The sequence below is a fragment of the Lasioglossum baleicum genome, chromosome 16 (assembly GCF_051020765.1).
Source record: "Lasioglossum baleicum chromosome 16, iyLasBale1, whole genome shotgun sequence".
In the NCBI taxonomy this organism is placed as follows: domain Eukaryota; kingdom Metazoa; phylum Arthropoda; class Insecta; order Hymenoptera; family Halictidae; genus Lasioglossum; species Lasioglossum baleicum.
This window is the reverse complement of record NC_134944.1, coordinates 8,970,956-8,977,404: the sequence shown is the minus strand read 5'-3', so window position 1 is coordinate 8,977,404 and position 6,449 is coordinate 8,970,956. Positions and strand designations below refer to the sequence as shown.

Genomic DNA, 6,449 nt, shown 5'->3' with positions numbered 1-6,449 from the left:
ATATTCGAGATTTTCGAAAATTTTCGGCCGTCTGACTAGTCGTTGACTTATACTACTGAAATTCGAATACCTCCTTCGACATCATGTTCTCCTAATACAAAGTCCAATTTTCGAGATTTCCGAAAATTTTCGCCAATTTTCGACCGTCTGACTCGTCGTTGACTTATACTACTGAATTTCGTGCCACCTCCTTCGATATCATGTGCTCCTGATACTTTCTCAATTTTCGAGATTTTTAAAATTTTTCGGCCGTCTGACTTGTCGTTGACTTATACTACTGAATTTCGTGCCACCTCCTTCGATATCATGTTCTCCTGATACTTTCTCAATTTTCGAGAATTTCGAAAATTTTCGGCCGTCTGACTTGTCGTTGACTTATACTACTGAATTTCGTGCCACCTCCTTCGATTTCATGTGCTCCTGATACTTTCTCAATTTTCGAGATTTTTAAAATTTTTCGGCCGTCTGACTAGTCGTTGACTTATACTACTGAAATTCGAATACCTCCTCCGACATCATGTTCTCCTAATACAAAGTTCAATTTTCGAGATTTTCGAAAAATTTCCTCGAAAATTGAGAAAGTATCAGGAGCACATGATATCGTAGGAGGTGGCACGAAATTCAGTAGTATAAGTCAACGACAAGTCAGACGGTCGAAAATTGGCGAAAATTTTCGGAAATCTCGAAAATTGGACTTTGTATTAGGAGAACATGATGTCGAAGGAGGTATTCGAATTTCAGTAGTATAAGTCAACGACAAGTCAGACGGCCGAAAATTTTCGAAAATCTCGAAAATTGAGAAAGTATCAGGAGCACAGGATATCGAAGGAGGTGGCACGAAATTCAGTAGTATAAGTCAACGACAAGTCAGACGGCCGAAAATTTTTTAAAATCTCGAAAATTGAGAAAGTATTAGGAGAACATGAAATCGAAGGAGGTGGCACGAAATTCAGTAGTATAAGTCAACGACGAGTCAGACGGTCGAAAATTGGCGAAAATTTTCGGAAATCTCGAAAATTGGACTTTGTATTAGGAGAACATGATGTCGAAGGAGGTATTCGAATTTCAGTAGTATAAGTCAACGACAAGTCAGACGGTCGAAAATTGGCGAAAATTTTCGAAAATCCCGAAAATTGAACTTTGTATTAGGAGAACATGATGTCGAAGGAGGTATTCGAATTTCAGTAGTATAAGTCAACGACAAGTCAGACGGTAGAAAATTTTTAAAGGAGTCAATAGTATAACTAAATTTTTTCTTATTATCCAATAATTAAAGGAATTGTGTGACAGTATCGAAAATGTTAAAATAATGAAATAAAGAAGCAAAAAAAAAAGATTGTGCAACCACCGCAGTCGGTAGGACTCGAACCTACGCTCCCAGAGGGAATCTGATTTCTAGTCAGACGCCTTAACCACTCGGCCACGACTGCTCCACGAAGTTGGATTCTCTCAAACTGCATGTTGTACAGTAGGCCACAGGTATATGACATTGGATACAAGGAAAATGTTCTTCTCGCCTTCGTGTTGAATATCGATCGAATAAACGTCAATGATAAACGAAATAGGATGGAAGGAATAATATGTTGGGTTAAATAAAGGTACAGCTGTGTGTTCAGTGAAATCAAAACTTGTATTTCATCGTATTCGATACAATAGAAAGATAACAGACGAAGGACGCAATTATAAATCGAGATGTGTGTATTCGGTAGATGTTATTGATACATTGATATCTACGTTGAATCAAATACAGTGCACCAAGTGGTCTGCCATCCACGAGACTCTGGATCTCGTTCGACGATGTACTCGAAAAAGATTGTCCCCGTCGCGCGTCGCAGCCGACAGGACTCGACGGAATGAGAATTGAGAATACGAATGAAGAGGTGTCGCCTTCGGAACGCAACCACGCGGCTCGTCCTTCGCAACTATAGACAGCAACCCGGCAAATCGGATTTACAATTCGGAAACGCCTCCTTTCTCCTCTTTCTGCCACGCGCTGTCGAGGTGTCGAGACCAACAATCAGCCGAACTCTCCAAATTCCCTCTCCTCCACACATCCATCTTTGATCCGGTCACGGGCCAAAGCGACCAACCCTTTCTCGAGATTTCTCATTTTATTTAACCCCTTCGGTCACGAATTATTTATTCCTCGAAAAAAATCATGGCTTTGCTAAGCATTCTTTGAATTAAATTGTGATCTTTCAGTTGTATAAAATATCTGCAAATTTTATCAAACAAGGAGATCTACCGAATTTAGATACACCAAGCATTTATTTAGTATGTCCATATATGAGGACGCCATGACCGAAAGGATTAACGGAGATCTATGTTGTCTCCTGTGTATCTATTCGAAAAGAGAATTCAGCTCTAACTTGTACGCTTTGTTTAACACTAACCGTACCGAGCACGAAATAAGACTAGTGTACATTGTTTTATCAAGATGACGACACTGAATTCATTTAAATTTCTTGCAATTTTTATAAGAATATGTAAGTAAGTACTTGAATGAAGAAAGTCATTTAATAATTTCTAATAAAAGCATCTTTACAAAATTATAAATAAAAATGAAATGAAAAATGTAAAACCGGTCATGGTACGGTTAGTGTTAACAGCTGTGAATCGTCTAATACTGTATTTATAGTCGAATCGATACAGTGGCTAGTGTTGGGCAACAAATAAAGAATTATTTAAATAACAAGTTATATTTGTTATTTGGATATTCAAATAAAAAGCGAAAATAATTATTTATTACTTGAGCAAGTCTAAATAGAATTATTTCAAATAATAAAAATTGTTTCTTACAAATACAATTTCAATTATTATTTGTATCGACAAGAATTAAGAGAAGACCAAAAACTATTTATTTGATTTCCACCTCAATCCAAATCTAAATAGGATTATTTTATATGTATACAAAATAATAAAGTTAATTGTTACTTAAAAATACAATTTCAATTATTATTTGTATCGACAAGAATTAAGAGAAGACCAAAAACTATTTATTTGATTTCCACCTCAATCCAAATCTAAATAGGATTATTTTATATGTATATAAAATAATAAAGTTAATTGTTACTTAAAAATACAATTTCAATTATTATTTGTATCGACAAGAATTAAGAGAAGACCAAAAACTATTTATTTGATTTCCACCTCAGTGCAAATAATAATTAATCTTTTATTTGCAAATAAGAATTAATAAATACATCACTTTTCTAATTATTTAAATTACTTTTATTTGAATAAAAAGTTTAGTTATTATTTGCAATTAAAATCACACGTTTATTTATTATTTAAAATAAAATTTGCCCAACACTGACAGTGGCGCACTCAGGATTTAATTTTGGGGGGGGAGGCGGCGAGTTGAACGGATAAAATTTTGTGGCCTGATGCAAGAATTGCTAATGTACAGTAGCGCGTTATAACTGCATAGTTGGGGCCCCCAGCAGGGCCGAATTAAGCCAGCGCGGCCCCCGTAGCAAATGTTTCCAGGCAGCCCTAGGTTTTGCGTAATAATAAAATTGAATTACCTTGATTTTTTTAGCCAAAATATCTGTCAATGCTACCCAGGGCTATTGTACGATTTTAATTATGGAAGCTGAACATTTTTTTGTTGTTACACCCCCCTGGGTGCGCCACTGAATCGATAATTCTAACAAGTAGGATTACGGAGTTGATCGATTTGGCGAATGAGCGGCTCCCGTTCGCGTATTATTAATAACAATAGACGTTACACTGAAGGTGAGCGTCGGTGAACGATCCAAAGCAAAATCGATTCGTTTAAAAGGGAAAAGAATTTCGGTCGATCTGGTGTACAATCGTTGGCTAGACGACCGGAAGTTCCTCAAGGTGTGCTCGCTCGAAGCTGCGGAGACAGGTGATCGAGGGATCACGATGCAGCTCGTAGCGATGCTCGAACGCAAGTGATCGTAATCGTATCTCGCTTTAATACTAATAAGAGTTCCAGGTGGTTCAACGCTCCATCTACCGGTTCGAGTTCACCGGATTAACCCTTGTGCAGCCAATTTATTGCATTTCTTTCAACAACTTGCTAATGTTTCTTTAGAAATATTCTCTAAATGTCCATTCTCCCTCTCTCCCTTCCCCCCCCTCTCTCTTTGCTCGCTAATATTAGGTTGGGGAAAAAGAAATCCATTATTTTTACGTTATCTCAAACGGAAAAATGATGGATTTCTTTTTCCCCAACCTAATATATTAATTTATAGTTCCAACCCTTAGCACTCGAATGGCGACTCTGAGCCACTAAAAATTGCTACAGCATATTATTCAAGATATTATTTACATTATTAAATGTGTCGGTATCTAATCAGTAGACAGCGGATTTTATGGATTTACGGGGGAAAAAAATGAATAGGAGCAATATAAAACAGTAAAAACCTTAGAGAAATTTGAAAGTACTGTTACATTATTTTCAACCCATTGAGAACATACTGAGAAAGAGAAAATCAATTTTTATTTCACTTCAGTTTGTTATACTTTACGTAGAAAATTTCGATTTTGCATAAAGATCGTTTATGGCTTTTGAATATTTTCAAAAGATGCTAGTTGTTGTTTTGATTTTACAATAAAAACCGCGCAGAAACTTATTCTTTCCCACCTAATAGATAAAATGTTTTGCCCAACTCTGATCCAAGTTCCTTCGTTTATCATCGAGAAAAAGAAATCTAGCACGATCGTTGAGAAAAACAGGGTTCCGATAGAACACACAACTAGATAGAGCGTTGACGAAGCATGTTTTTCAGTGTTCGAAGCGCTGATAAGGGACTCCGAGAGACTTGTATCTCTATTTGTAAAAACGCACGCGTGTACTTTTATCCGAGCAGGGGTGTCGGGTGTTTTCCAGGGAGGTTTCTAATTCACAAAGGACCAGATACTTCTTCGCAAATTCGGAGGAAACACTCGTTCTCTCTCTCTCTCTCTTCTTTCACTCTCACTCTCTCTCTCTCTCGCACTCTCGCTGCCCACATTCTCCTCGGAAATTTTCTTCGATTCGTTTTTTTCAATCGAGTGTAAAAATATATAGATATTTCGTCGCTCCCCGAATATATTTTCTCTTTTTTTTTTTTCTTTGTTAATAACTCGTGCCGCTTCTCTTCTACGATCGTTATCGATACAGAACGTTCGCGTGACGCACGTGGGCGGTCGGAAAACGAAAATGATCAGATCCGGTCTGGAAAACGTTCCGAGTTCAGAGTCGCACGCGACAATTGGAAGCGAATAATATAATCGATAGTTTCCCAGACTTGTTCGCGACACGCCTGTTACAATTCTACTGCGATAATCAGCGCTGCGCTCTCTCTCTCTTTCTCTTTCTCGAGTATTATACATCTCACACGTGTCACTAACTATTCTCGCCAGCTGTCGTCGAAGGGAAACGCGCGTCGCGTCGAGCGGAAAGAAAATCTAGCGGTTCTCTACGTTAATTTCTTTAATAAAATTCCCCTTGTCGCCGATTCTCGCTGCTCATCCCCGAGCAGGGGATGGAATCGGTTCGCGCTCGTCTGAATCAGAGTAGGACAATAATCAAACTAATATTTAAAAATGACCAATAGTCTTTTTGAATGTTAATCATAGCAAAATAGTCATTAGTCAAAACTTTTTGATTAGTTAGTGATAACTAATTAATAATATCAATGTATGTTAATCGTAGAATAGTGACTGATGACTGATCATCAACTACTAATTTATTATTAAGCAATAGCTAACGATTACTTAGAGCTGTGGCTAATTTATTTGACATTTAGTTATCACTAGACTGCGGATCTTTATGCAAAATAAAAAATGCTTGCATTCACTGCAAGACACAGGAGCCAAATAACAATTTCATTCTTCTTTTAATTATCTTGTTAAAGTGAAACTAATACACTAGTGGCTTTAGATCTTTTTAATACCTGCATTGTTTGAAATTGTACGTACCCATTTTTGTCATAAATGCATCAAATCCACAGTCCAGTTGTCACTGACTAATCAAAAAGTTTTTACTAATGACTATTTTGCTTTGACTAATATTCAGGAAGACTATTAGTCATTTTTAAATGTTAGTTGACTATTGCTCTACTCTGGTCTGAATATCATTCCAACCCTTTCGAGAAACGATCCTCGATCCGAAAAATACCGGATCACCGTGTCGCCTTTAAACTTAACGCTATGTAGGCTAGCCAGACCTCTACGGCTATAGATAAACGCTATCGCACTGTCCAACACTGATCTTGCGTTTAGTAACCAGTCAAAAAACGCACCCAAAAGTAGCTTCTCATTTTGCCAAATTCGACATTAACCGTACCGAACACAAAACGCGAATGCTATACATTGTTTTATCAAAATGTCAACACTGGATTTATGAACATTTTTTTGCATTTTTTTGAATTAAGAAATTCGTTTAATATTAATTATTAATATAAACATTGTTTTATAGGAATTACAACACTGAA

At 36.9% G+C, this 6,449-nt stretch overlaps 1 non-coding gene across 1 annotated transcript; it reads right to left on the bottom strand.

Moving 5' to 3' along the window:
• Nucleotides 1–1,348: 1,348 nt before the first annotated feature.
• On the bottom strand, nucleotides 1,349–1,430 carry Trnas-aga (transfer RNA serine (anticodon AGA)). The gene has a single exon. It is a non-coding gene; the product is annotated as a tRNA-Ser (tRNA).
• Between the last annotated feature and the right edge of the window lie 5,019 nt (nucleotides 1,431–6,449).